General features: G+C 44.1%; 1 protein-coding gene and 1 long non-coding RNA gene across 4 annotated transcripts in view; one reads left to right on the top strand and one right to left on the bottom strand.

Moving 5' to 3' along the window:
* Window positions 1-4,379: 4,379 nt before the first annotated feature.
* LOC132593638 (uncharacterized) lies at window positions 4,380-12,972 on the bottom strand. Its single transcript, XR_009559367.1, has 3 exons — window positions 12,916-12,972; window positions 11,413-11,694; window positions 4,380-4,577 (listed from the first exon to the last, which is right to left on the bottom strand). It is a non-coding gene; the product is annotated as an uncharacterized lncRNA (long non-coding RNA).
* The window catches only part of SLC16A9 (solute carrier family 16 member 9), a 64,095-nt gene continuing 53,683 nt past the window's right edge, over window positions 12,344-22,755 (top strand). Inside the window, exon 1 of one of the 3 annotated variants that reach the window (XM_030843950.2) lies at window positions 12,344-12,835. The gene's annotated coding sequence lies outside the window, so the exon portion shown is untranslated. Of the gene's footprint in view, window positions 12,836-12,897; window positions 13,026-22,755 lie in introns of those variants that run through there. The other 2 variants (XM_060286479.1, XM_060286478.1) reach the window with 2 other exon arrangements.

Here is a 22,755-nt window from a genome sequence, read left to right on the forward strand (position 1 = left end):
GTATGTTGAGTGATTTTAATTTGATGACATCTCCAATTATTCTAGAGGCCAAAAGGACATTGCAATAAAAACAACATTGTATATTATTTAGTACTTTCTAGTTTATAAAACATTCACATAAATTGAAATGGAATTTTTTCCAAAAATCTACACTACTCTCATAAAACTTCTTGATTTTTAACATGATCATTAGTTGATAGATTGACTAAAATTTGTAGGTGTAATTATGAGTGAAGTTGTTTCTTAAGGATGCGTACCTATGTGAAATTTTATATGGTTCTATTTTTTTAATTTATTTTTAAAATTTATTTTATTGAACTATTGTTGATTTACAATGTTATGTTGATTTCTGCTATACAGCAAAGTGATTCATTTATACATATATACATTCTTTTTCATATTCATTTCTATTACGGGTTATCACAGGATATTGAATATAGTTCCCTGTGCTGTACAGTAGGACCTTGTTGTTTACTATATGGTTCTATTTTTAACACATCAAGCTTAATATAAGATGATCTTTCCATACTGTATGCTAATAGTTTATTCTCATTTTCTTACATACACATTTCAGCTGCGTGTGGGTAGATTGTTTTTCTTAACCCTCCACAATTTTATGTTTCTACTAACAAAAACTTCAAGTTAGGAATAGAAATGCTTAAACACATTCTTTTAGGAAAATAGAACTTGTAAGAAAGGAGAGAAACCAAGGTGCAACCTGTGTTGATTTTCTGTTTGGGACTAAATGCTCACAGTATGTCATTTAATGTAAGGCTCCCAGTAATCCTAGGAGGCAGGAGTGAGTTGTCCCATTTCACAGATGAACACACTGAATCCTGGAAGAATTATGCTAGCTGGAGACCATACCTAGGAAGTGGCAGAACCAGATCTTGGGCCTTCACAATCCATCATATCATATTGCCTCCAAAGGTAAATAATAATTAAACAAGTGTGGTTAAAAAGCAATCTGTAGAGCTCAGCGTTTTTTCACAGTAATGTTTTATTCAAGACCCTATGGCTATACTTTAGTATTGCCCTGATTTATTTTCTTATTCCACATTTAAAAATCTTCTATCGAAAAGAGAGATCAAGTTTACCCTTTTCTCATATCCAAATGGACAATGCATTCTCTTCCACAGCTTTCTTGACTCCCTCATTTTCTGACAGTGCTAAAATATAACTGTTGAACTTCTGCTCTTTAAGCCTTTGAAAAACAAAGTTCTCTTTGTCCTTTAGACTTTTTGACTTTTTACATTGGACACACATGTTTCATAAAATCCTGAACTCGTCCATGTGATGACCATCTTCTCAGATTTGGCCCAGACATTAATGCAAGGTTTCATAAGAGACCTAATGAAGTGTGAAAGGAATCTGGGACCTTTGAGACTTATTACTTCAGTGACTCTTACTTAACCTTTCAGCGGTGTTGTATATTTAACCATAAGCCAAACAGAGTCAAAACTATGTGAGCATTTGCTGTAACAGAATCTCTTTTTTCCCTACATAATATTGTTGAACACTTCCTTTTGGATATAATGTGGATGTGATGTGTTTCTCCCCAAGCCCCTCTATGTGGGATTTCTTGGAGCCTATTAATCCGGCTGTTGACAGGGAAGTCAAGTCACTCCCAGGCTCAAGCAATTGCTTCTTTTCTGTGTGCTTCCAGGCAGTCAACAATGTGGTTAGAAGCACGGATGCTGAAGCCAGGCTGCCTGGGTCCAGATCTTGGCTTCACCACTTATGGTTTAATAACCTTACGTCTCTGCTTCCTTACATATAAAATAAGTGCCTGTGTCATAGGTTTGTCGAGAAGATGACATGAGATGACGGCTGCAACGTGTGCAGCCGAGTGCTTGGCATATGGAAAACGCACGATCCGTAGGGGACTGCTGTCGTCAGCATCCTCAGGTGATGCTGAGCGTTAGCGAGCCTCCGTCACCCTGCCTGTTCTACACCTCCCCCTCGCCCTTACAATGACCTCATGTTATCCCATCCCGTTGGCCTAAGGATGTGATTCTGTCCCCCTGACCCCTGGCAGAGTTCTGCGGCAAGTGTAGGTATAAACTGGTTGAAACTACGGGGCTTTTATTTGGTTATGTTATTTGGGGACCCGGCGATGACAACTGGATGTCATAATGTGACTCCAGACAGCAGAGGATACTTGATGAATAGCCTATTAAAAAAATGTTCATTGATTGATCGATTGATTCTTTTTTTTAAAATTTTTCTTTCAAATGGGGCTATAGTTGATTTACAATGTTGTGTTTCAGGTGTACAGCAAAGTGATTCAGTTATACACATATCTATTCTTTTTCAAATTCTTTTCCTATTTAGGTTATTACAGAGTACTGAGCAGAGTTACCTGTGCTCTACAGTAGGTCCTCGTTGGTTATCTGTTTTAAATATAGTGGTGTGTATATGGCAATCCCAAACTCCCAATTGATCTCTCCCTTCCCACCTTTCCCCTTTGGTGACCATAAGTTTGTTTTCTAAGTCTGTTTCTGTTTTGTATAAGAAATCAGAGTCTTAATATGCAGTCGACGTGGCTTTGTCATTGGAAATAGGTCACTTTTCCTCCACTCTTCAAAAATATTTGTTCAGTTCCTTTTTGGCACGTGTGGTGCTGGGCGTCCAGGTCAAAACAGTGAATACAACATAGTTCATGCTCTCCTGGAGCTCATAGGTTAGTGGGAGAAATGAATGAATACCCAAATAGTGCAAAAGCCACTGGGGGAAGGAAGTATTAGGATGGACACGCCTGGGGTGTGATGAAGGGTGTTCTGAGGGCCACCACGAGCAGCAACTCCTGGGAGCTTGGGAAACATGCAGAATCCTGGTCCCCCGCCCCCCCGCAAGCCCCCAGAGCTGCTGAATTCAGAATCTGCACTGTAACCAGATTCCCCGGTGGTTCAGATGCATTGAGAAGTGCTGATGTGGAGGGAAGCTCACGGACTCAGTGTTCCTACTGTTTGGCACTGAACAGGTATGTGACCTCGGGGCAAGTTGCTTAATCTCTCTGGGTCTGCTACTCCTCCTGTTAAAACAAAACAGAACCAAGAAAAAAACAGAAGTGGCATTAAGACCATCAGCTTCATGTATCACATAGAAACACTGTGACTCTTATATGAACTGGACTGAAACTTACAGGGAGATAGATAACAGAAAGGAGTCCTGGAACTCTAAGATGTTGTTATAAACATCAAGAAGACAGGAGTAGCTCTGTGAAGTAAGGGGCCTGTGACTACCTTCCGCAGGTTTGGAAAAGGATTGTTTTCCTAAATGGCAACAATGTCCACGGCGTATACCCGCCTGGGTTAGGTAAACACGAGTTTTCTGGAATTGAGTGACAAGTACTCTACAGTTGATGAAGCATTAGTGATTCTTTAAGTGTTCACTCGAATGAAATAACTTACAAGAAAACTAAGCCAGATAGCCATTCTGAGTTAGAATGGACAGTTCCTAACTTTGGGGCGTGATTGGGACAAACTGCTTCTGTAGAAATCAGGGTCAAGGTTTTTGGGGATTTTTTTTTTAATTTTTATTTTATATTGGAGTAGAGTTGATTAACAATGTTGTGTTAGTTTCAGGTGTACAGCAAAGGGATTCAGTTATACATATACATGTATCTATTCTTTTTCAGATTCTTTTCCCATGTAGGTTATTGCAGAATATTGAGCAGAGTTCCCTGTGCTCTACAGTAGGTCCTTTGAGGGAAGATCTGAAGCGCGTGGTGTGCACGTGACCACACAGATGCAGACTGCTGTTCTGCGCTGCTTCTGCGTGGCTATTGTTTGCTGCCCTTCCTGCAAGCGGTCCTACTGAGCAAGCTGAAGGCAAGTTGCCACGTAGGCCACTCTGGGATCAGCAATGAGCCTAGACTTATTTATAAACCAACAGGAAAGGCCCCAGAGCTGCGCTGCCACCTGACCTGGGACCACGGTGAGGGAAGATTAGTGAAGGAGCACAGGAAGTCCTTGGTGGCCAACTGGGTTTTCAGTCTCAGCCCTTTGCCCTTTCAGCCTGGAGGTGGCTACAGACTGTTCTCTGAAGGGTCAGTGTCCCTGGACTCCTGTCTGAGGTGTGGCAGGTACAGAGGCTGACCTTTCAGATGTTGTTTACAAAGTTGATTATGACTTATCCTGTGGAGATCATTTACTCAATAAATCTTTATCAAGCGCTCACTGCCTATCTGCTAGCTTTGTAGGCACAGGGAAATATTTCGGTCCCTGTCCGTGAAGCCAAATCCGGCCTCTGTACCCCGACACAGAATTAATTTTCAGAGGCAGAGTTCTGGGTGAAGTAAAAAGAACAGCTTTATTGCTTTGCCAGGCCAAGGGGGCCACAGCAGGCTAATGCCCTCAAAACTGTGTGTCCTGACCCGGAGGGGCTAGTGAGGAGTTTTATAGTAACGGTTCACAGAGGAAGGCGTGATCAGCTCCTGGACATTCTTCTCGTTGGTTGGTGGTGAGGTAATTGGGAGTCAGCATCATCAAACTTCTGGTTTCAACCGGTCTGGGGTCTACGTGCTTGTGGGCAGCAGACCGTTAACTTCTCCCACCTGGTGAGGGCTTCAGTATCTGTAAAGAGCTCAAAGATATCATTATGTGTATCCCTTGAGGGGGAACCAGGACCCTGCCCCAAGGCGGCGCTATTGTTCCTTGACTGCGCCTTCCTTGTCCGAATCCCCTCCCTTCCCTGATTAGCAACTCTTTGAAGCTGCTGGTTGGAACTCAGGGAAGTCATGGAGGCTGAATGAAGCCTATTTCCTGTAATCAAGAAATGGGGGACACGGAAAGGCTTTTGTGCCCTTCTGCCGGGGGAGGCGGACAACAAACTGATAAGCACGTGAGCGTTTCAGATAGTTCCAAATGCTGTGCAGAAAATGAAGTGGACCCATGGCAGAGAGGGTTTCTGTGGGGGAAGAATATTTTAATTAGGGGGAGCTAAGGAGCTTTTCCTGAGAAGGCGACAATGGAGCAGAGGCTTGACTGATGAGGAGCTAGCCAGGTGGAGATCTGGGGACAAGTGAGGACTTCCTGCAGGAAGAACAGCAGGTACAAAGGCACTGCGGTAGGTGGAGCTCAGCAAACCCTTAGGAAGGCCAGTGTGACTACAGCTTAGTGAAGAAGTGGGGAGTTAATTTTGTAGGATTGATAAAAATTTAGCTTCTACATAACTTCTTTGGTTTAGGGAAACTTTCTCATGGCAGAATAAAGAGAGAATGTGAGACTCTCTGATGTTCTGTGTCCTTTGTATGGGACACATCACAACTTACTTTAAACAAGGAATCCTCTCTCCAGGGGTTGCAATTTTTCCATGATTATTCCAGGCTGATCATGTCTGGCCGCTAACTTGTCATGATGCTAGGGAGCTTCATGGCTCTACCAGATGAATGAAAAAGCTGTGTTTCTAGGACCGCTTTTTAAAAACTGTAAGCAGAACTAAAACTGCATCTGCTGTAGCTTATTTTAACAGCAGCCTTATTGACATATAGTTCATATACCATACAATTAATCTATTTGAAATGTACAATTCAATGATTTTTTTAGTATATTTACGGAGTTGCGCAACTATTACCACAATGAATTTGGAACCATTTTATCACCCTAAAAAGAAACCCCGTACCCATTAATCCCCATGAGCAGTTACTTCCGATTTTCCCTCAACCTAACCTGCCCCCAACCACCCCTCCCGCCAGCCCTAGGCAATACTAATCTACTTTTTATGTGGGAATTTCATATAAAAAGAATCATACAATGTATAGCCTTTTGTGCCTGGCTTCTTAATGGCCAAATAATATTCCATTGCATGGATATACCACATATTATTTATCCATTGATCAGTAGATGGTTATTTGCATTGTTTTTATTTTTTTTAATTTATTATTTATTTATTTATTTATTTATTCTGGTACACGGGCCTCTCACCGTTGTGGCCTCTCCCGTTGCGGAGCGCAGGCTCCGGACGCGCAGGCTCAGCGGCCATGGCTCACGGGTTCCAGCAGCTCCGCGGCATGTGGGATCCTCCCCGACCGGGGCACGAACCCGCGTCCCCTGCATCGGCAGGCGGACTCTCAACTACTGCGCCACCAGGGAAGTCCCAAGACATTATTTTTAATACTGCTTGGTTAAATAGTGTAGTGGTTAAGAGCACAGAATCTACAGTAAGACAGTCTTGGTTGAAATTGCCTACCTCTGTTTATTTGTCTGTAAAATGAGGGAAACGGTACCTCCCTCATAGGGATATATACAAGTATGCAAAGTACTCAGCACGGTGCCTGGTCATTCTCTCTTTGCCACTGTTCCCAGCCCAATCCAATGTCTTCCTTCATTGCCCTGCTTTGTGCCCAGGAGGCCGACCCCTTGTGGGCAGCATTTCCTGGGCTCCCTCGGTGCCTGGTTTCTGCCTGGCTTTGACCAATGGTAGGTACCACCAAGCGATCTGAGAGCAAAGAGAGAGGTAGTCACTTTGACACAGTCACTTTGACTCTTTGTCTCTGGCAATAAAATGATCTCTCTTCCCAATTCCTGCTCCCTTTGGGTGGTCCCTCCTTTGCAGGTTCTGCTCTCCAGGCACTGGTAACACTAGGTCTTCCCTTTGTTACTCAAAGCCCAGGAGCAGTAATCACTTCCCACCGTCTAGTATGGGTGTCTCTTGTTTATTCCTTTAATGTTGTCCACGTTGCATTAAATATCTAATTATAGATAATCTTTCCCTTAAGATTCCTTCTCTTGGCTATCTGGGATAAATTCTGTTTCCTGCCTGTGCCTTGACAATTGCTTAAAAGTGTGAGCTATTATTATATTAAATTGTTAATCTGAACAAATATATAAATTAAATAGGTAATTATTAACATTAAACATTATGATGATATTAAAATACACATGGCTATTGAGTAGAAAGCGGGATTCACATCCCTCTTTAATATCAAGCAGAAGATCTCAAACACATTTTACTTCTATAGCTGGTGGTTTTGCCTATGGTTTGAAATAACTCCCAAGCACTTTGATGGGGAAGTATAAGAAGCTTTACCCTGTGGTGGGTGGTAGGGATATAGGGGTAAGCATACCTTTCTGTGTGAGCACAGCCCTGGTGGGGAGGTGGATGGAGGAAATTCATTCATCAATTCATCAATTTCCATCTCTATTCAAATGTTCTTATGGAACATGTTTGACTTTACATTTTTTCTTTATAACTTTTGTTTCATGGGTTAGTTACCATCTTCTGAATTTTACCCAACAAACCAAAGTTGTAGCATGTTGAATAGGTGACCCAAAAAATGTTTCCATGCCGAAACCATGGAGCAAAGTATTTGGACTGTCCACAGATTTTGGAGTGAAGAGACCCTGAACATGGAGTAGAGGTCATGCTTTTTCTCCCGTGTCATGTAATGAAGAAGACAAGAAGGCCAAAGCTTTCCATGTTGACCTGAAATATTGTTTGGAGCTGTCTGAAACTTTGTTATGTAGTGCACGTAAGTCAGACACTGAGGCAGAACGTAAGTCAGACACTGAGGCACTGCTTCATAAAAGATTCAATTCAATGGTCTTATGATCAGTTTAAAATAACATTTATCAATTGCACCTGTATTTTCACAAGAAGAAACTGGAACCACTGGTACATTTGAACTGGGCAGCCTACCTTTGGAAGTAAACCCTTCCGCGGTCATCTATTATCTAGTATGATTACATCGTAGATCCTACAAGTTGAATTTGTAAGATACACGATGCCATGAGTGAATTCAGATGTGGGAAATGGCCTTAAACTGTCCTGGACACATGAGGGACTTTCCTCCTTCTCTTCTTCAGTACGTTTATGGAGGGTCTACTATGTGTCAAGCACTGCGGTTGATCCTGGGCTAGAGCTGTGAACGAGCACAGTGAGGGGCCACACAGCCTGGCCTTACCAGTGGGCATGCTAGGCTCCCACTGCCTGTATTTACCTCCGGTCTCTGCCGCTTTGGTGTCCCAACTTTGGGCAGCTCACTTAACCTCAGGGGGTCTTAATTCCCCATCTATAGGATGAGTAAAAAGTAGTAGTTGCTCTATGGGATTCAATGAGATGATTGTAACTACTTAGAATAGAATAGAGCTTGGCTGAGTGAGGCAACTGAAGAACTTCAGTGATCTACTGTAGCAAAAATATTACTCAGAGGGACTTCCGGGTGGTCCAGTGGTTAAGACTCTGCCTTCCAATGCATGGGGCATGGGTTCGATCCCTGGTCCGGGAACTAAGACCCCACATGCTATGCAGTGCAGCCAAAAAAAAAAAAATATATATATATATACACATATATATATATATATATTACAGTTCGAGCATGCATTCATTCCTTTGATTGATCATTCATTTCTTCATTCCTTCATTCAATGAAAGCTCACTAAACAAAGTTCTATTCTTGCTGCCACTGTGCTCTAGGGAATAGTGATGAACAGGACACATCTGGTACCTGCTGTTGGGAGTTTATAGTTTCGCTGTGCAGACAGACAACGAGCACTTTACAGATGCTGTCAGTCCAACACCTGGAGATAAACTGGGTGTTTCGGAAACAGTATTCGTGAAGACGTAGGGTGTTTTTGGCTATGGCCTTGAAACCAAGCAATGCAGGTCAGAAGGACGGAAAGTGGAAAGTGTGTATATGTGTCCACACACACACACAGACACACACACACACAGACACACACACACAGAAGGAGATGCACATTCCATGTAATTTTACATCTCTCATTTCCATTTTCATGAGACAGGGTGGTGGTTCAGAGCATGGCCCTCTGTAGCCTGGATGCCTGCATTTGAACCTAGCCTGCCCCTCATTAACTGTGTGATTGGGGTCAAATTATTTAACTTCCTTCTAGTCATTTTCATCACTGGCAAAACGTGGATGATAATAAGAGCACCTACTTTTTAGGTTTACTGTGAGCCTTAGATGAGTTAATACAAGTGAGAAGACAGTGCTCCATTAGCTTGTACCCGCCTTGACTCATTTTTCTAAGGTAGACTGGGAACAGCACAGGCTTAGCAATTAGCCACACCAGGGCCTGAATCTCACTCCATCACTTACCAACTGAGTGACTCAGCAAGTAACTTAACCTCTCTAAATTCCAGTTTCCTCATCTATAAAATGAAGATAATGATACTTAACCACATGAGATTGCTTTGTGGTTATGAGACTGCATAGTTCTTGGCAATTACCAGGAACTCAAAGAATAGCATGTATTCCTCTTCCCCACCTTCCTCTAAGATTAAAAATCGTTTAAGCCAGATAGCATGGTGAAAGAAAAGGCAAGAAAAAGATGAAACAATATTCTGGAGAGTTGCAAGAAAAAATTGATACAGTGTGTCTTTAAGGTCATTTTTGACATTTGAAAATTTGTCTTTTTCAACAAAAGCTCTGTAAGCATGAGGGGGAAGGATTAATCCACTTCTACTGTTTTCTGATCTTTTATCTGTTAGAGAATGAGTGAATGAAAGGGAATTAATAGCATGAGCTTCAGATCTCTGAGCTAACTGCTGTAAAAACTCTAAAGTCCATTTTTTAAAGTTATTTTTATGTCAAAGTGTAGTGTCTGTGTAGCTGTGCTGCCATTCATAAACAGGGGGAGAACAAGACGTACAAAAGAGAAGGAACCTGCCCTGATGTCCTAAGTCAGGAAGGGAAGTCTGGTCAGCCGGGCAGGCACTGGACTGGCGTCTCAGGGGCTGTGCAAATGTCCTAACCCTCCCCTACCAACCAATGCCTGCCTCTGTCCTCCATGTTTCTGGCTCCCTTGCTGGGCTGAGGACTGCAGAGCGATTTTAGGTTAATTTCTCTGTCTTATTCTCTAAAAGCTTCAGGCAGCAGATAGTCTAAGAAGGGGGGGACCTTAGAATATTTAACAAATCACAGACTTCTTAACAAATGCCCCAAATGATAACTAACAAGGCAAAAAAACAAGTGCCTTCCTTCAGGGTACCACCTCTGTATGCATTTTTCTTGAAATGCCTTCCCTTAGGTCTCTTGCCTCCCAAGGGAGGCTCATTTAAATCCGGTTTATTTCATGACCCACCTTTTCCCCTCCCTCCACCTTGTTGAAAGTGCATCAACTTCTGGGTCCAAGAGAGACCCAGAAGGGCAGGGGCTGCACAGAGCTGTAGAGCCAGCAGTACTGAACTTCTCTGACCCTCGCCTCACAAACAGATCTTGCATCTTCACGTCACCGGGGATAAAACCTCTGGGTGGTGGAGAGGTCATTCTGGTCTTCACCGATGGAGAGATTTAGCGAGTAACAACCCTCTCAACTCCAGTTTCCTTCTCTGTGCAATGGAGCTAACAACACTCAACCACTTGAGATTGCTTTGAGAGGTACTGGAGTAGCACAGTCTCTCTCTGCCAAAACCCGCTCCCCAGCCCCGCTCTGTCCTGGGGCAGGGGTTGATCAGGAACTCATCCGTGGCTTCTCTGGGTCAAATTCCATTCATAGGTAAAGTGTCAAGGTTGGACTAGATTTCTGAGTTCTCTCGTGTGTCTAAATGCTCTGCTGAGGTGTGACTGAACAAAAAACCTTCACAGGAAGGTGGAGGCAATTTTCACATTCCAGGCAGGCAATAATTTCCTAAGCCAACGGGCGCCTCCCCCCCTGCCCCCCCTCCAGCAGCCAGCCAGCTTCCACGCTCCCTGCCTTCTCCAGGCTGCGTTCTGCCCACATCATTCACGACATTATGAGTCTGGACCCCCAGCCATTTTGAGTTTTTGACCCCGGAATTCACTAAAGTTGGAACCATGCTGTGTGTAAGAATGAGCTAATTTTCAGTTCTCAGTTGATAGGCGTGGACTGTCTGAGCAAACAGGGGAATGCTGGTCATACATTCTCTTTATAAGAAATCTGGGAAAACTCGGTGGAGATGAGAACAGGGACATGGCAACTTCAGAAACCCACTGGTGAACACAGAAATATTTTTCAAGCAGGGTTTCCCTGTCCCCCAAATGTAATTTCATATACATTGATTGGTTCGACCAACTATCAAGATATTTGCTCAGGTGGTTAGGGGGTATCTGAATCAAAGAAAAAGCTTTCTAAAAATATCTTTTATCAAAACAAGTAGAGAAAAGTACACAAATGATCAGTGTACAGGTCAATGCATTATTACAAAGTGAACACACTTGAGTAACCGCAAACCAGGTCAGAAATAGAAGAGGATGAGAAGCCCCCATTGTATCCCCTCTCCATTTTTCCTTCCAGAAACTATTTCTGGGACCACCTTCCTCTGATTCTTACTGTTACTTTTTTCCCTCTAATCTTTCTCCCTCTGAGGACAAAACAAAATAGTATCAACTAGCACTGGCCATTCTTTTCCCCATAACCTGAATGGAAGGCGGTAAACTGAGTGGAAAGGAATGATGTGAGACGAATAGATGAACTGCTATTTTCCTACCTGTAAGAACACTCGCCAGCGTGGCCAGGGTCCACAGGTGTTTTGGGAACTTTCATCTCACATAGACTTCTGGACGCGTGCAAGAGGAAAAACCGCGGCTCAGGAAGCTTATGCAGCTTCATTTGGACTTCAGAAACCAACCCTTTGCAAGGTGTAGGGTCTTTGTCTAGGTCAGAATTAGAGGAGGTTCAGTGTCTAAAGGAAATGTTCATTTCAGTGATGGGTGGTCCCAGCCCCCTCTGAGAAGCTGGTAGAAGATATGGTGTCCCTTCGCAGAAAGACCTATATACGCAGGAACACAAAAAGTGCACATCATTTTACGGGGTTGCCACACCTGGTAAGCCCTAGGTACCCACCTATGGACTGTCCCCAGTCTGCCGCAGTGACTGTGGGAATCTCAGCCCTCACGCTCATTACCTTTCAGCTAAAGATAGGAGTGTATTGTTAGTACAGCTCACCTGCCATACAGACTAAACGTCCTCAGATGCAGCCTCTCTCACTCAGCACACTATGTGCAATTCAGGGGCGCCCCCCTTTCCCATAGAGCTGTCACAAAGGGCAGCACTTGGCATCCTCACTCCTCACTGCCCAGGAGCACCGACTCCACAAAGTTCTGGTGCCCGTCTCTCTGGGATCACTGCCAGCTGGGGATACAGCTCCGGCCAGGAGGGCGCCCTGCCGTCCAGGAACCTGGGAGACCCGGGGAGACTCCCACTCATCCTCAGACCCGGGCTCCCTCCAAATGCACACTGTCCTGGGCGGACCGGCGCGGGCACGCGGTGGGCGGCGGGGCGCAGCGGCGCTGGGGGACGCGCTCGTGCGCGCACCGAGAGGGCCCGTGGCCGGCGGTGCCTCGCTCTCCCGCGGCCTTGGTGGCTCCGCGCCGGAGCTGGGCCCGGGCAGCGGCCCCCGCAGTGCCCTCCCTCCTCCTGGCCGGCCCGGCCCGGCCGGGAGCCGCGAGAGCGGCAGCAGCGCCCCTACCGCCCGCTTTTCCACCTCCATCTCCTCCGCCTCCTTCTCCTTCCCCGCTCACTCAGTCACAACCGGTTCAGACTGGCCGGGGTGCCCCGCAACGAAGAGAGACGGGGCGGGGGGGAAACACAGGGAATAACTTCCCGAGGAGGAGGACCACGACGAGAAGGTGGAGTCCACAGGAGGGGCCGGCTCCCTCCCTCCACGTGGCCCCCGCCGCCGCCGCCGCGGGGCTCGGCGGGGGCAGAGGGCGGCGGCTCGCGGGGCAGCGCGTAGCGGGACCGATTGCCCAATACTCCGGCAGGGGCCGGGGCCGGGCCCCCGGATAAATAGCCGCCCGGCAGGCCCGGAGCTGCAGAGGAGAGCGGCGGCCGCGGTCCTCTCCGCACCACCCGCCCGGGGCACTGCGCCCTGTGCTGCGCCCCGGAGACCCGCCGAGGCCGGTACCCAGGTAAAGGGCTGGAGCTCGCGGGGAGGGTGCCAGTGGTCGGCGGCCGCCCGTCTGCCTAGCCTCCCGGAGGCGAGAAGTACCTCCTCCGTCTCGGAGCCGTAGAAGGAGGCGACCCTGCCATCCACGGCCGAGCAGCTCGGAACCGGTTCCTTGTTGGGAGTGTGTGTCTCGGGGACTGAGAGTGTCCTCGGTGCGTTTGCGCCCACCCCATGACCCCCGCCACCCTTTCTCCGCGGTGGGCCAGTTTTCCCGGGGCTCCGAGGGCGGCATTTGGCACGGAGTTGGAAGAGGGGAGAAAGGGAGTCCTGGAGGGAGGCCGGTGCCCTCGGATTGGGTTCATGGAAGACATCTGCTCCGGGACTCCCGAGACAGCTTCTGGGACTGCTGGTGGCAGAGTAGGGAGTGGGGGGAAGCGACCCAGGTGAGCCCCAGTTTCCCAGAGGGCAGCGAGGCCTCGCTGGTGCGCGCAGGTGTCCCCGGGAGGGTCGCGTTGGGGGCGCCCGCGGGGGGCTCCCGAGCTGGGAGGAAAGCAGCGCGCAGCTCGGGCGAGCGCAGGAGGCACGGGCGCCTCGGCCACCTGGACACAGAGCGGGAACTTGGGAGGACTTGGTGCTTCACGCTCCATCTGTGGCTCTCCCCAGGCAACCTGCTCTAGCTTCAGCAGCTGCCAGCGGCTTTGGAGGGAACTAACAACCACTTAAAACCTTGGTCATCAAAAACAGATCAGTGTTTCTTAGGATGCCTTGTCTAATCTAGCCCAAGGCCATCCATCCCGGAGGTTTAGGCAAGATTTACACTAAATATGCATATGACTTACATAGTAAGTTATTTAATATAATTTTTTTGGATCAGTCTCCTGGGTCACAGTTAGTTTGGGTGTAATCCTGAATTACCTGGATTCTAGTTCAGATTGCAGGTGGGTTCCTCCCCCTCCCCGCAGTAGGATTTTCAGTTGTCCCGTCAAATCCTGTTCATTTGGTTATGTCCTGAGTGTCTTAGATTTGAGTTGGCTTCAGCTGTGAGGAATTGTTCTGGCTGGTTCAGAACAGCTGAGGAAGATAGAGAAGATTCTGAAGTGAAAGCACCAATTATTCATGGTAGGATTACACCTTCTTTTAAATACCTCGTGGATCCAGATAACAGGGTTACTCATATCATTGCTAGAAAAAAAATATTTTTTTAAGGCCCTGGAAAGTGGAAATGACATGATAAAATAGCTTAACCTGCAATTTTGCAACAACTCTGCACTGACTGCCTAAGAACGTCCTTCTCTGTTTCTTCTCTTCTGTGAGTAGGCAAGAGGGGTAACAAGGACCCTTCCTGTCAGTGGGATGAATATAGAAAAGGGCAAAAGATATGCAGGGGTAGATCAGGACACTAGGAAATCTTTTCTGATTTCTGACTGCGACTCAGAAGATGGTGGTGATGGGTGTCTGAATCTGTATCAGGGCAGATGGTGGTGCTTTGGGGGTGGACCTGGTCATGAAACTAGTGCTAGAGGATGACAATTAGATGTAGTCAGATTTTCAAGCTTTATTTTCTCACCTCAATCTTTTGAACCCCTAGGTTTTGTAGTCTTTTTTTGAAGCGAGCTATCTCTTCAGCTTAATTCATACAGTGCAGTTGGGTATAGAAAGCCAGTAGGAAAGTACAAAAGAAACAATGTCTTGCTGGTTTAACTATAGCTTTACAAGAAAGTATCACCTAGTGACTTTAATTTTAATTAAAGATTGCAAGAATGCATATATTTTGAGCTAGTTGGCCTTTTCTTTGGGAGGTTCTTTGCAGACATCAGGGTATTCCCTGCAGATAATGAGATTGAACCTGTGACTTAAAACTGAGTTCAAGGAAAGAACACATGACCCGTGCTTTCAAAGAGTTTAGTCTGGTGGGAAAGACAGGCATGTTTACAAATATCTATAATACAAGATAGTAAAAATGGAATCATATGGCAGTGACATCAATAGTGTGCTACTGAATGGCAGAGAAAAGGAGAGGTTTATTCAAGGTTAAGAACTGAGAAAAGTTGCGTGGTGAGTGTAGCATTTGAGCCGGCACTTGAAGAAGGAAGAGGATTTTCTTGATGGAAATGAGGGCTGCTGGAAGTCTGGTGTGTTCCAAGGTAGCAGAGCAGTTTGGAGCGGCTGGAGCCTGGAATTTAAGATAGATAAGGCTGGGAGGTCAGATGGGGCTAGATTATGGAGGACGTGACAAGCCATGCTAAGAAATTAAAATATGATTGAACATTATTATTGTATTTATACCAACATCGTTAACGTCCTTAACTGTGGTTTATTCCCTGAAGTTCAATTTTGTGAGCTTTCCCTAAAGAAGTCAATGAATAAAATCTTAATAGTATTTGCTTCCTATAAATGTAAAAGAGTAATAATGTGTTTCAGATAGCCTTCAATGCTTTATTCAAATCCAACAGTTATTTTCCCTCTGAATCTGTAATCTTATGGTATAACAACTTTTAGTTTGATTAAAACTTTGGATAGGAAAACATCTCCGCTTTCCTGAGCCAGTATGCAGGGTAAAGTCACTTTCTGTTCACTGTTTCAATTACAGATAATAATAATGATTATTATTATTCATCTTGATTAAACACGGTATGTCAACTGAACCACATACCTTATTTTATCTAGGGAGGCATAATTTTTACCTTAATCTGAGAATTTTAATAAGGTCACTCGGCTAAGTAAATGGCATGACCAGGATTTGAACCCAAAAAGTCTGTCTCGAGAGCCTATCCTTTGGGCAGGGGCATACTATATGATACCTGTCATTAATAGTAGTTAGCAGTTGGGCCTGCTACGTGTAGAAGTGGTTCTCTGTTTTTTCTTTGCATCCACATTCCCAGCATTCTGATTTTATTTTAGTTTATTTTTTTAATTGAGATACAGTTGCCATATAACATATTACTTTTAGGTGTACAACACAATGGTTCTAAATATGGGTATATTGCAAAATGATCACCACAGTAAGTTTATTTAACATGTATCACCACACATAGTTACAGTTTTTTCATGTGTGTGATGAGGACTTTTAAGATCTACTCTCTTGGCAACTTTCAGATATTTAACGCAGTGTGTTAACTGTAGTCACCGTTATCCATTACATTAGCCATCATTCTGATTAATTTTACTTTACAGATTCAATAATGGCACATATTTCAATGTTTTAACACATCTTCAAACTGTTACATGATCTTGTACTTTTATGACCCACTCAAAGGAAACTCTTAAGCTCTTTGAGAAGAGATGGCATATGAGATGAGAAAAGCATTAGTGAATGTAGCAGCCTTAAATACAAAGACCAGACCTGGCAGATTCCCTGGAACAGTGTCAATCTCATATGTTCTTTTCACTATTCCCAGCAGATCCCCCCAAATGCACCAGATCTTTTTGTGTTTCAGCACCCCATATATAATACCATGTGTCTTAATTTTTTTTTTACTCTGAAAGTGGTATAGCAAATCTACTCATTTGTACACGACATGCTAAAGTGTATATTCAGACAACAGATTGGATTCTATATAATCGTGTGCAAGTTATGCAAAGCACGTACTAAGCAAAAGGACACACCAGTGTAGATAGCATCATCGGAGATTTCTTCACCAGAACTTCACCACTACTACTTGGACCGAGCTTTGTGGGCTGTGGGTTGTGTGGAATCAAGATAAGCTGAAACAAGAGCCTGGCAGCATAGCATGATATGAGGGTGGGATAAAGGGAAATGATGCTACCAACTTGCGTCTAAGTGTCTGGCCCTCATTTTGCCTATAATGACTCTGTTAAATCTCTGGATCTTTTCATCTTTTCTCAGACTCTGAATGATTTACGAATTCCACTAGTTTCTCTTCTGAGCCTGAGAGCAGGATTGGAAATAGGTGGCCATTCGCTGGATGGGTCAGTAAGGGCTCTTGAGACTGATCTCTCCCCTAATAAGACATCTCTAAACCTCAGGCTCCTTGTACAGAGGAGGAAATTGAGGAGTTCTTAAGATCGAGGATAGCACATTCACAAGGTTCACCCAGGACAGATGGGCATCACAGAGGAGCAAAGCAGACCGGCGTGGGAGGTAGGGAGAGCACAGGTGAGACTCTCAACACAAGTCGACCTACGTCCTGTGTCAGGGAGACGAGAGGGAGTGGAAGGCACTGGAGAGAACATGCCCATTCAACGAGGGCCAGAGCTACTCAGTTCCAGCCAATCGTTACATAAGAACAAGGGCCCAGTGTTGCCAGATCTTCTGAGTTTTCAAAAAAATCCGGGAATTCAGATTTTTGATGTGCAAACATTGGCAATTCATTCAAAATGGCTAAAAACAAAAAATAAAATAAAATAGATTAAACTAAATAGAATAGAATAGAATATTGGGCAGGCCAAACAAAACACCTCTAGAGATCTAGAGATCAGATTTGGCCCGTATGCTGTCAATGTGCTAGATGATTTCCAGGCTTCCTTCTGGCTTCAGAGTTCCATGATCCTACACTCAGTCCATCAGAGCTCTAACCCATTTCTCCTTTGCTGAAACACGTTCCAGTACGCACCATACCTCAAGTGTGATAGCTTTGGAAGAGCTCTTTGGCAAATGCTGGACTGTGATAGATTTACAAGGCCTTTAAGGTCAAAGAATGCCCTTTTTCGATGGCCATGCTGTTGACATAATTCAGAGGCCCCAGCAGTTAACTGCTTGTGTTAATTATCCCTTTCAGGGACAATTAGTGCGGTTTAATTCGAGGACTCAGAGCTGATCTCTAAATATTTTCCTTCCTGCTCCTTCCTTCTCACCCCAATGTGAGATAATAATCAGCTGGAAAATCGATCCGGGTTTCCACTTGGACAAGGTGTATTTATAGGCTTGTCTTATGGTGTTTAGACAAAGAAATCTTCATTATCTTTACCCTGGAAAGATTTCACCATGTAGTCTGTCTCTCTTCTTAACAGAGAGCTACCTGGGGATGTCCTTGAATTGCAACAAGGTGAGTAAGTTAAGGGTTTGACTTTTGTGAGATGCGTTAATACGGAAATTTAGGTTTTTTTTTTCATTCCCTCTTTTTTTTTTTGGCCAAGCCACGCAGCCTGCAGGATCCTAGCTCTCCAACCAGGGATCAAACCTGGGCCCTCAAGAGTGAAAGCTCAGCGTCCTAATCACTGGACTGCCAGGGAATTCCCTTTTTAAAAAAATTTTATTGGAGTATAGTTGATTTACAATGTTGTGTTAGTTTCAGGTGTACAGCAAAGTGAATCACTTATTACATATACAGCATATCCCCTAGGGTCTTTTTTTTTTTTTTAAGCGTATTTATATGGATCCAAAAATATAAAATGAGAACAAAACTAGTGGACTTGCATGTGATTGCAATCCCAAATTCTTTTTAATAACTGGTTCTTAGGAGAACTGTGCGGTTAAATTCTTTAATATACTATTTTTAAAGCTGAGTTTCTTGGAGGCGATGTGTTCTTCCCTTTATGCCAGGGAGCTGTTTTACAAACAAGTGGGCCTGACTCTAGCTGAAAAGTTCAGAGCAGACATTGACAATGGGAAGGAAGCATCTGAGTAAATAAAAGAAGCATGACATGTTCAGAGAAACCACATACCTTATTGTGACTGAGCTGACTGACAGAGGACCGGCAGAAGGCTCTCAATGACAGTTCTGAGCCACAGTCTGTCCTTGTCGTGGCTCCAGTGATGAGTCAACCCTCCCTTGCACTTCCAAGAGTGTGTCAACCAACTCTGGATGTCTAACATTTAATCTGAACCTAGAGACTGTCATACAGAGTGAAGTAAGTCAGAAAGAGGAAAACAAATATCGTGTAATATTGCTTATATGTGGATTCTAGAAAAATGGTACAGATGGACTTATTTACAAAGCAGAAACAGAGACACAGATGTAGAGAACAAACTTATGGACACTGAGGAGGGAAGGGGGTGGGATGAACTGGGAGATTGGGATTGACGTATGTACACTACTGTGTGTGAAATAGATATCTAGTGAGAACCCTGTAGAGCACAAGGAACTCTCCTCAATGCTCTGTGGTGACCTAAATGGGAAGGAAATCTAAAAAAGAGGGGATGTGTGTATACAGCTGACTCACTTTGCTGTACAGCAGAAACCAACACCACATTGTGAAGCAACTGTAGTCCAATAAAAATTAATTAAAAAAACCCAAACCTGAAAGAATCGGGTAATTATCTGATCATTGAAGACATACCGCCTGATAGTATATTGGTAAAAACTTTGAATTAAAAAAATCAACTTTATGTTTACCCGTGTATTTAGCTAGCCTTTCAGATTCAACGATGCGAGCGGGCTCTAAGTGCCAAGGAAGCAGAGACCACACCACCTTCACAGTACCTTCTAAATGCATTCAATTCACTTTCTTCGAAATACACAAATGCCTTCCAAATGTACTCAATTCTTTTTGTTGAATGAAAGCTGTTTGATGAATCATTTTGATATACAGGAGATTTAGGTCAGTAGCTTTTCTACACATTCATTCATTTATTCATTCTATAAAGATTTGTTGAGCTTTCACTGTGTGCCAAGTACAGTTCTCAGTGCTAGGGACTTAGTGCTAGGGCTTGTGGGCTACATACCTTAACAAATAATAACATGTTGTGATAAAAGTAGTAAGAGCAAAGGTTGCCCAAAGTATTGTGAGACCTTGGAGGAGGAATGAGTAACTGTTGGAGGGTCTGGATGGCATCAAGTAGGAGGAGACATTTAGGCTAAGTCTTGAAGGAAGAGGCGGAGTTTGCCAGAAGGCGAGCTGGAGAAAGGATTACAGCCCTGCAGCAGCTGGTCGGGACCGAAGAGTCAAAGGCACACAGGAGGGAAGGAGCCCAGCTTAAGGGCTGAATTGTGACAGTGGCTTGGGAAGCACAGGTTTGGGGACATCCTGGAGGGGTGGTTAGGGCTGAATCGTTGCAGATCTTTAGAGGAAAACAGAAAGAATTAGGTAGCTAGCTGGGTATTGAAAGATCTAAATTCCTAATATCATATGAACAAAACATGGATTTGTAAAATCATGTTTTCATTTTTATTTATAATTTTTGAATCACATTATTCATTTGTGGCAGGCCAGAAGCTCCAGGAGGGCAGGAATAATCACCTTTGGTTGTCTTTTGCACTTAGAAATTAAACAAAAACCACAGTAAGGACATTTTTCTTGTCTGGATGCGTGCAAGCCAGAAAATACTGAGTTGAGGTACGATTGGGAAGTGAGAAATTGGAGCGGGGGAAAAACTCTTTCAGGTTTTTCTAAGCAAGCCTTTAAAAGATGCCACAACAGTAACAATACCTATAAACATTTACTCTGTGTCAAGTACCACACCTAGTGCTTCATAGAGTTTATTTCCTATATTCCTCATAAAAATCCTAAGAGGAAGAAGTTCTTCCTATTCTATTCTCATTTTATAGATGAAGAAACTGAGAAGGTTTTTAACTTGCTGAAAGTCACATGACTAATAGTCTGCTATTAATTGTGGTCTAACCTCAACTAGGAACTCAGGAAAAATGACTCCAGGGTCCATGTTCTAGACGAGGGGCTTTCAGTGTTTTTGACTGTGATGTGTTTTACAACCCAACCCTGCCTGCATACACAGGCACACGTATAAACACTGAAGCCAAGTTTCAAAGTAGCGCTTAACCCTTACCATGATGCAGGAGGTGCTCTTGTATTTTCTGCTTTCATCGATTTCATTTGAGTCTGAATTTCAGTTTTCTTTTTTTGCTGTACGCGGGCCTCTCAGTGCTGTGGCCTCTCCCGTTGCGGAGCACAGGCTCCGGACGCGCAGGCTCAGCGGCCATGGCTCACGGGCCCAGCCGCTCCACGGCATGTGGGATCTTCCCGGACCGGGGCACGAACCCGTGTCCCCTGCATTGGCAGGCAGTCTCTCAACCACTGCGCCACCAGGGAAGCCCCTGAATTTCAGTTTTAAACAGTGCTGCTCACAATTCACAATTGATCTGACGACCCACGATGCATCACAGAGTTTGGACAACACTCCTCTAGCCCTCTGCTTTGCACTGCTTCCCAAACTATAGCTTAATACCCTTTTCTGTTAAATTCAGCAAACATTTATTCAGTGCCTACTACATGCAGGAATGTGGAAAGAACATAAAGAATATAAGGTATGGCCTGACCCTGAGGAATTTTCAGCATAGTGAAGAGAAAGACAAGTAATGGCTAGTAATAATGCAGGCCAGGAAAAAAAATAAAAATAAAATAAGAAAAAAAAAGAGAGGCACAAACCACATGTAGTGGGAACATAGAAGAAGGAGTGATGAATACTGGCTCTGAGTGTATATACTGATTTAACTAGTAGTGTTTAGTGGTTTGTGTGTGTGTGTGTGTGTGTGTGTGTGTGTGTGTCTGCTACAGGAACATTGAAAGACTTTTATGAATAAATAGAAATGTCTTTGGTAAAGACTTTTGGGACTTAGGGCCAAAGAAGATCTGAAGACCACAGTACTCTGTGTATTATTCTCAAAGGTGCTTGAAGTGGTCAAGTTATCATTATTATTTAGACATTAGTTTGTCCAGTGTAAGCCCTTGAAGGATGTTAGCATGTTCAGTTATGTTAAAGAGTATCCATTAAAAAAAGGTTTCCAATCAAATTCCCAAAGTAAAAGAATGCAAACCTACGGACCAGTTATGAACGTGCATTAGGTAATAAATGCTAGGGTTAAATGACGAGAGCCTTGAGTAGAGTCTAGCAAAAATCCTGTGGTTATACTGCAGGTAGAAGGAGGGTCATTAATATCTTCCTAATACATCTTATGTAGATTAAAAAGATAACGTTTGAAAATCCTGGCACTATGTCTGATACATAGAAAGTGTTAATAGAAAATGGTAATGAAAAGTTATTCCTTGATATGGCTAAGTAAGAGTACATTTAATTCTTGGAAATTTTCTTAGTTCCACTGTTTAGAGAATTCCTAAGAAAGAATAGTATTATGATACCATTGGGATTTCAGGATATTTGAAATCTTTTTCCATAGCCATGTTTGATGTGGGTTAAAAAATAAAAGCTATCAATTTAAATAACTAAAAGCAGTCAGGTCTTTGATTTTAGGCTTGTCCACCAAGAAGAGCAATCATGTAAGCTAGGGCGGTGGTGCACTCCTTTCGGTCAGGAACTTGACATGGAGATTACCTGGAGCGCTTTAGCAACCTGGCCTCAACCCCAGAGATCCTGTCTTCATGGGTCAAGAGAAGGCTCAGACACTGGTCATTTTTAAGCCCTCAAGGTGATTCCACAGTGCAGCCAGGTTTGAAATCCCCTGCAAAGTATACGTTTTGATGATGAGAAACATGCTTCTGTGGAGATGCAACCTTAAAATGGGGTCCCGTGTTTGCTTTTGTGATGCCCATAGAGTCACCATTTTTTCCTGAGAACTAGTTTAGAAAACAAGATCTTAGGTATCTTTTTTTTTGGCCATGCCGTGCCGCTTGTGGAATCTCAGCTCCCCTACCAGGAACTGCACCCCAGCCCATGGCAATGAAAGCACAGAGTCTTAACCACTGGACCGCCAGGGAATTCCCAGAAACTGTAACTATTGATATAACAGAAAAGTGGAATTCTAACCATCCTTTGGGACCACATAATACCATTACTGAAAGATCCCAGCTTCTCCCCCACTCCGTTCCCCTAACTTGAGATGTTTTGCTGATGTGACCACATTGATAGGTGACATCATAGTCACGTTGACAGCTTTATTGTAACTATCATCATCACCATTAACAATATCATCATCGTTAGAATCTTCTCAAAGTTTCCCCTCCTGTCCTCATGCCTGCTCGGCTGGAGACTACAGAGGCTGGCCGGGGCATGTGGCTTGGACCCAGAGCAGTGGGGCGACTGTCTCGGCACAGGCTGCCTGCAGATTCTTGAAGCTGCTCCTCTTGGGG

Source organism: Globicephala melas, chromosome 16 (assembly GCF_963455315.2).
Source record: "Globicephala melas chromosome 16, mGloMel1.2, whole genome shotgun sequence".
NCBI lineage: Eukaryota > Metazoa > Chordata > Mammalia > Artiodactyla > Delphinidae > Globicephala > Globicephala melas.